At 37.8% G+C, this 6799-nt stretch overlaps 1 non-coding gene across 1 annotated transcript; it reads right to left on the bottom strand.

The window, feature by feature from the left end:
- Nucleotides 1-3197: 3197 nt before the first annotated feature.
- Nucleotides 3198-3305, bottom strand: LOC148564986 (small nucleolar RNA R71). The gene has a single exon (XR_015885242.1). It is a non-coding gene; the product is annotated as a small nucleolar RNA R71 (small nucleolar RNA).
- Between the last annotated feature and the right edge of the window lie 3494 nt (nucleotides 3306-6799).

Here is a 6799-nt window from a genome sequence, read left to right as displayed (position 1 = left end):
CATGGACGACCATTCTTGAGATCCGGAAAGTCTAAACCTTGTCTGTGGTATTCCGAGTAGGATCTGGGAAGGGATGGCTGCGACGAGCTTCAAACTCGCGAGTGCTGGGCGTAGTGACAGACGCAAAAGGATCAATGGATCCTATTCCAGTATGATCGAGAACCGACAGATGATTAGCCATGCAGTGACAGTGCATTGGACCATTTTCACTGAGAGGACAGGATGTATCCATTGACAACGGTGACGCCTAATATACAGCTTGCCATAGAAAGGAGTATGAATGATTGGATGAAGACAATAGGAAAGCAGAGGTTCAGGAGGAACAAGCATCTTCATACGCTTATCTGAAACTCTCACCAATGAATTACATAAGTATCTCTATCTTTAATTTGTGTTTTATTTATATTTTAATTATATTTTAATTATCAAATATCCATAACCATATGAATCTGCCTGACTGAGATTTCCAAGATGACCATAGCTTGCTTCAAGCCGACAATCTCCGTGGGATCGACCCTTACTCACGTAAGGTTTATTACTTGGACGACCCAGTGCACTTGCTGGTTAGTTGTGCGAAGTTGTGACAAAGAACTAATATTATGAACGTGCGTATTAAGTTTTTAGCACCGTTACCAAGGAATGAACCGTCACGATTTCTGCGCACCAATTTTTTGGCGCCGTTGCCGGGGATTGTTCGAGTTTGGACAACTGACGGTTCATCTTGTTGCTCACATTAGGTAATTTTATTTTAATTTTAAGCTTTTTGTTTTTGTTAATTTTATTTTCGAAAAATAAAACCAAAAAAAATTTCAAAAATTAATTATTCTATGTTTTTCAGAATTTTTAAGAATGAATTATAGTGTCTCATGATGATCTGTTGAATCCTGGCTGGCTGTAAGCCATGTCTAATCTTTTGGACCGGGGTTTCAACTTGTCATCACAAGAGCTTGTTGATCTTCACCCATTTGGTAGTTACACACATAGTTGTTGTATACATGGGAGGTATCAATATCTGCTGAAGCTTGGCTGGCCATTGGCCATGTCTAGTGTTTTGGACCGGAGCTTTCACTGAAAGCTTGGCTGGCTAGTAAGTCATGTCTAATTCCTGGACCGGAGCTTTAGACTAACATTGCAAGATTCCTGGAATTCCTATTAAAAATTTTGAAATCCTTATTTTCTTTTCCAAATTAATTTTCGAAAAAAATTACAAAAAATTTATAAAATCATAAAATCAAAAATAATTTCATGTTTCTTGTTTGAGTCTAGTGTCAAATTGTAAGTTTGGTGTCAATTGCATGTTTTTATAATTTTCTTGCATTTTTCGAAAATTCATCATGCATTCTTCATGATCTTCAAGTTGTTCTTGATTAATCCTCTTGTTTGATCTTCATGTTTTCTTGTTTTGCATCTTTTCTTGTTTTCCATTTGCAATTTTAATTTGTTAGTGTCTAATTATTGAAAATTTCTAAGTTTGGTATCTTGCATATTTTTCTTTTCTTAAAAATTTTCAAAAATAAGTTCTTGGTGTTCATCTTGACATTCAAAGTGTTCTTGGTGTTCATCTTGACATTCATAGTGTTCTTGCATGCATTGTGTGTCTTGATTCATAATTTTTATGTCTTGTGTCTTTTTTGTGTTTTCCTCTTTCTTCATTAAAAATTCAAAAATAAAAAAAATATCTTTTCCTTATTTCACTCATAATTTTCGAAAATTTGAGTTGACTTTTTCAAAACTTTTTAAAATTTAGTTGTTTCTTATGAGTCAAATCAAATTTTTAATTTAAAAATTCTATCTTTTTTCAAATCTTTTTCAAAAATCAAATCTTTTTCATTTTTCTTTTATGGTTTTCGAAGATTTCAAATGGAATTTTCAAAATCTTTTTCTTATTTTTATTTCATATTTTCGAAATTAATGCTAACAATTAATGTGATTGATTCAAAATTTTTAAGTTTGTTACTTGCCTAGTAAGAAAGGTGCAATCTTTAAACTCTAGAACAATACCTTTTTAGTTTCTTGTTAGTCAAGTAATCAACTTTGATTTCAAAAATCAAATCTTTTTTAATTTCTTTTTCAAATCTTTTTCAAAATAAATGTCAATCACATCTTTTTCAAAATCAATTTCAAAATGTTTTCCAACTTCTTTTCTAACTTCTTATCTTTTCAAAAATTGATTTTCAAATCCTTTTCAATTAACTACTTGACTTTTTGTTTGATTTTAAGAGTTTACTATTTCAATCATATCTTTTTCAAAACTACCTAACTAATTCTATCTCTAATTTTCGAAAATCCCTTTCCCTCTTTTTCAAAATTCCTTTTTAAATTAACTAATTGTTTTTAATTTAATTTAATTTGATTCAATTTTCCTTTCTTAATTTTTGAACTTTAATTTTTATTTTTTATTTTAAATTCAATTTAAAAATAAAAATACTTTTATTTTAATTTATTTAATTTTCGAATTTCTCTTCTCCTCATCTCTTTCTAATTATTTATTCATCTACTAACACCCCTCTTTTACCCAAGAATTCGAACTCATTCCTCTCCCTTGTGTTTGGATTCTTATCTTTTCCTTCCTCCATTATTCTCTTCTTATACTTACATAAGGAATCTCTATACTGTGACATAGAGGATTCCTCTTCTTTTCTGTTTTCTTCTTTTTCTTTTTTCATATGAGCAGGAACAAGGATAAGAACATTCTTGTTGAAGCTGACCCTGAACCTGAAAGGACTCTGAAGAGGAAGCTAAGGGAAGCTAAAGCACAACTTTCTAGAGAAAATCTGACAGAAATTTTCGAAAAAGAAGGAGACATGGCCGAAAATAATAACAATGCAAGGAAGATGCTTGGTGACTTTACTGCACCTAATTCCAATTTACATGGAAGAAGCATCTCAATCCCTGTCATTGGAGCAAACAATTTTGAGCTGAAACCTCAATTAGTTTCTCTGATGCAACAGAATTGCAAGTTTTATGGACTTCCATCCGAAGATCCCTTTCAGTTCTTAACTGAATTCTTGCATATCTGTGATACTGTTAAGACCAATGGGGTTGCTCCCGAGGTCTACAGGCTTATGCTTTTCCTATTTGCTGTAAGAGACAGAGCTAGAATATGGTTAGACTCTCAACCTAAAGACGGCCTGAACTCTTGGGATAAGGTGGTCATGGCTTTCTTAGTCAAGTTCTTTCCTCCTCAAAAGCTTAGCAAGCTTAGAGTGGATGTTCAAACCTTCAGACAGAAGGAAGGTGAATCCCTCTATGAAGCTTGGGAGAGATACAAGGAACTGACCAAAAAGTGTCCTTCTGACATGCTTTCAGAATGGACCATCCTGGATATATTCTATGATGGTCTGTCTGAATTATCAAAGATGTCATTGGACCATTCTGCAGGTAGATCCATTCACCTAAAGAAAACACCTGCAGAAGCTCAAGAACTCATTGACATGGTTGCAAATAACCAGTTCATGTACACTTCTGAAAGGAATCCTGTGAGTAATGGGACGCCTCAGAGGAAGGGAGTTCTTGAAATTGATACTCTGAATGCCATATTGGCTCAGAATAAAATATTGACTCAACAAGTTAATATGATCTCTCAGAGTCTGAATGGATTGAAGGAATCATCCAACAGTACTAAAGAGGCATCTTCTGAAGAAGAAGCTTATGATCCTGAGAACCCTGCAATAGCAGAGGTGAATTACATGGGTGAACCCTATGGAAACACCTATAATCCCTCATGGAGAAATCATCCAAATTTCTCATGGAAGGATCAACAAAAGCCTCAACAAGGCTTTAATAATGATGGAAGAAATAGGTTTAGCAATAGCAAGCCTTTTCCATCATCCACTCAGCAACAGATAGAGAATTCTGAGCAGAATCCATCTAGCTTAGCAAATATAGTCTCTGATCTATCTAAGGCCACTGTAAATTTCATGAATGAAACAAGGTCCTCCATTAGAAATTTGGAGGCACAAGTGAGCCAGCTGATTAAAAGAGTCACTGAAACTCCTCCTAGTACTCTCCCAAGCAATACAGAAGAAAATCCAAAGAGAGAGTGCAAGGCCATTGATTTAACCATCATGGCCGAACCTACAAGGGAGGAGGAGGACGTGAATCCTAGTGAGGAAGACCTCCTGGGACGTCCAGTGACCAATAAGGAATTTCCCTTCGAGGAACCAAAGGAATCTGAGGCTCAATTAGAAACCATAGAGATTCCATTGAACCTCTTTCTGCCCTTTATGAGCTCTGATGAGTATTCGTCCTTTGAAGAGGATGAAGAAATTACTGAAGAGCAAGTTGCTAAGTACCTTGGTACAATCATGAAGCTGAATGCCAAATTATTTAGTAATGAGACTTGGGAAGATGAACCTCCCTTGCTCACCAATGAACTGAATGCATTGGATAGGCAGAAATTACCTCAAAAGAAACAGGATCCTGGCAAATTCTTAATACCCTGTACCATAGGCACCATGACTTTTGAGAAGGCTCTGTGTGACCTGGGGTCAGGAATAAACTTAATGCCACTCTCTGTAATGGAGAAACTTGGGATCTTTGAGGTACAAGCTGCCAGAATCTCATTAGAGATGGCAAACAACTCAAGAAAACAGGCTTATGGACAAGTAGAGGAAGTGTTAGTAAAGGTTGAACGCCTTTACATCCCTACTGATTTCATAATCCTAGACACTAGGAAGGAAGAGGATGAATCCATCATCCTTGGAAGACCCTTCCTAGCCACAGCAAGAGTTGTGATTGATGTGGACAGAGGAGAACTAGTCCTTCAACTGAATGAGGACAACCTTGTGTTTAAAACTCAAGGATCTCCTTCTGTAACCATGGAGAGGAAGTATGAAAAGCTTTTCTCACTGCAGAGTCAACCAAAGCCCCCACAGTCAAACTCTAAGTTTGGTGTTGGGAGGTCCCAACAATGCTCTGAACATCTGTGAGGCTCTATGAGAGCTCACTGTCAAGCTATTGACGTTAAAGAAGCGCTTGTTGGGAGGCAACCCAATGTTATTTAATTATATCTATTTTATTTTCCTTGTGTTATTTCATGTTTTATTAGGTTGATGATCATGTGGAGTCACAAAAACTACTAAAAAATCAAAAACAGAATGAAAAACAGCATTAAAAATAGCACACCCTGGAGGAGAGCAGTCTGACATTTAAACGCCAGAAACAAGCATCTGTCTGGCGTTTAACGCCAGAAACAAGCATCTGCCTGGCGTTAAACGCCAGAAACAGGTAACATTTGGGCGTTTAACGCCAGCAACAAGCAGCAATCTGGCGTTAAATGCCAGGATTGCACAGCATGGGCGTTTTACACGCCTAATTGGAGCAGGGATGTTAAGTCCTTGACCCCACAGGATCCCCACATCTTCTTCTCTCCTCTTCACACCTTTTCATAACTCTCTTCCCCAAATACCCTTCACCAATCACCTCAATCACTCTTTCCCATCACCTCTTCACCACTTACATCCATCCTCTCTTCCCCATAAACCCCACCTACCTCCAAAATTCAAACTCTTTTCCCTCCCAAACCCAACCCTAATGGCCGAACCCTAAATCACATCCCACCCCTATATAAACCCCTTTTTCCTTCTTCATTTTCACACAACACAACCCTCTCTTCTTACCCTTGGCCGAATACACCTTCTCCCTCTATCTCCTCCATTCTTTTTCTTCTTCTCCTTCTTTCTTTCTTCTTTTGCTCGGGGACGAGCAAACATTTTAAGTTTGGTGTGGTAAAAGCATAGCTTTTTGTTTTCCATAAACATTTATGGCACCTAAGGCCAGAGAAACCTCTAGAAAGAGGAAAGAGAAAACAATTGCTTCTACCTCTGAGTCATGGGAGATGGAGAGATTCATCTCAAAGGTCCATCAAGACCACTTCTATGAAGTTGTGGCTAAGAAGAAAGTGATCCCTGAGGTTCCTTTCAAGCTCAAAAAGAATAAGTATCCGGAGATCCGACATGAGATCTAAAGAAGAGGTTGGGAAGTTCTCACCAACCCCATTCAACAAGTCAGAATCTTAATGGTTCAAGAGTTCTATGCAAACGCATGGATCACTAGGAACCATGATCAAAGTGTGAACCCGAATCCAAAGCATTGGCTCACCATGGTTCGGGGAAAATACATAGACTTCAGTTCGGAAAATGTAAGACTGGCATTCAACTTGCCAATGATGGAAGAGAACGCACGCCCCTACACAAGAAGGGTCAACTTTGATCAAAGGTTGGACCAAGTCCTCATAGACATATGTGAGGAAGGAGCTCAATGAAAAATTGACTCAAGAGGCAAGCCGATTCAATTAAGAAGGCATGACCTCAAACCAGTGGCTAGGGGATGGCTAGAGTTCATTCAACGCTCAATCATTCCTACTAGTAATCGGTCTGAAGTTACTATAGACCGGGCCATCATGATCCATAGTATCATGATTGGAGAGGAGGTGGAAGTTCATGAGATTATACCTCAAGAACTTTACAAGGTGGCTGACAAGTCCTCCACTTGGGCAAGGTTAGCCTTTCCTCACCTCATATGCCACCTCTACAATTCGGCTGGAATTGACATAGAGGGTGACATCCTCATTGAAGAGGACAAGCCCATCACTAAAAAAAGGATGGATTCAAATAAGATATCATGGACCTCAATAAGAGCATGAGGAAATTCCCCACCATGAAATTCCTGAGATGCCTCAAGGGATACACCTTCCTCCATAAAACTATTGGGAGCAAATCAACACCTCCCTAGGAGAATTAAGTTCCAACATGGGACAACTAAGGGTGGAGCATCAAGAGCACTCCATCATCCTTCA

This window comes from Arachis ipaensis, chromosome B5 (genome assembly GCF_059453495.1).
Source record: "Arachis ipaensis isolate K30076 ecotype BB chromosome B5, ASM5945349v1, whole genome shotgun sequence".
Taxonomy (NCBI): Eukaryota; Viridiplantae; Streptophyta; class Magnoliopsida; order Fabales; family Fabaceae; genus Arachis; species Arachis ipaensis.
Note: the sequence above shows the minus strand (reverse complement) of the source record. Positions and strands in the feature narration are given on the sequence as shown.